Source organism: Austrofundulus limnaeus, unplaced genomic scaffold (genome assembly GCF_001266775.1).
Source record: "Austrofundulus limnaeus strain Quisiro unplaced genomic scaffold, Austrofundulus_limnaeus-1.0 Scaffold353, whole genome shotgun sequence".
Classification (NCBI taxonomy): domain Eukaryota; kingdom Metazoa; phylum Chordata; class Actinopteri; order Cyprinodontiformes; family Rivulidae; genus Austrofundulus; species Austrofundulus limnaeus.
Window position 1 is genome coordinate 420,347 of NW_013952755.1, and position 917 is coordinate 421,263.

Consider the following 917-nt stretch of genomic DNA (forward strand, 5'->3'; position numbering starts at 1 on the left):
TTCATGTAATCTCGCGAGATCTCATACAACGTCCAACGTAACCGTGTGAAATGTCTCATAATCTCGCGAGATCTGATAGCGTCTGGGCGTCCTTTTGTTCTGCTTCAGTCGTACCGCATATAATGTCCTGTAACATGTTAAATCAACTTTGAATCACATAAAGTAAATGTATAATGAAGCCACTCGCGCTCACTGTATATATGATGTATTGCATCTATATATTTCAGGTCCACAGAAACTCGTACACAGCAGAGTGGCGCAGCGGAAGCGTGCTGGGCCCATAACCCAGAGGTCGATGGATCGAAACCATCCTCTGCTATCTTTTAACTCAAAGTTAATTTTTTTAAATAACTTAAAAGTTAAAGTTAATAACTTTATATGTCCTCCTCGCAAATACACTTACTGTGATTTATTTGCCCAAATACGTCATTTTCTGTTTTAACATGCCGCTCGGGTAAAATAAGAACAAACTTTTTTTTCTTTAATTCTGCATTTTTACATTAAACCTTTTTGCTCAGGAGATGCAGAATTTTATTTCTTTGTTATTGCTGTACAAAATAATAGCAATAAACCACAAAATACAACATAGCAATAATGTGCGTTCATCTAACAATAAGAGGGTTTCACGTGACGTCACGATGCAGCGCCACCAGAGCGCGAAGTTCGGATGGAGGTCAGGAAGTGAAAAAGTGGAGGATCTGCTATCAGAAAAAATGCCCACATTTTGTGTTTACGGGTGCTCCACTCATTCTAACTGAATTAATAATAGATAATTATGCACTGATTAAATTATACGTTAAATTAAATAAAATTATGGCTCTTTTTATTAATGTTTGTTATGTTTGAATCACGTTGCAGCAGGAGGATGTAAAATAGGGCTGGTTCATGGGGGAAACACCTCATTCCCCCACCCCGCC

At 38.1% G+C, this 917-nt stretch overlaps 1 non-coding gene across 1 annotated transcript; it reads left to right on the forward strand.

The window, feature by feature from the left end:
* The first annotated feature begins 247 nt into the window (after positions 1-247).
* Positions 248-319, forward strand: trnam-cau (transfer RNA methionine (anticodon CAU)). Its single transcript has one exon. It is a non-coding gene; the product is annotated as a tRNA-Met (tRNA).
* The last annotated feature ends 598 nt before the right edge of the window (positions 320-917 follow it).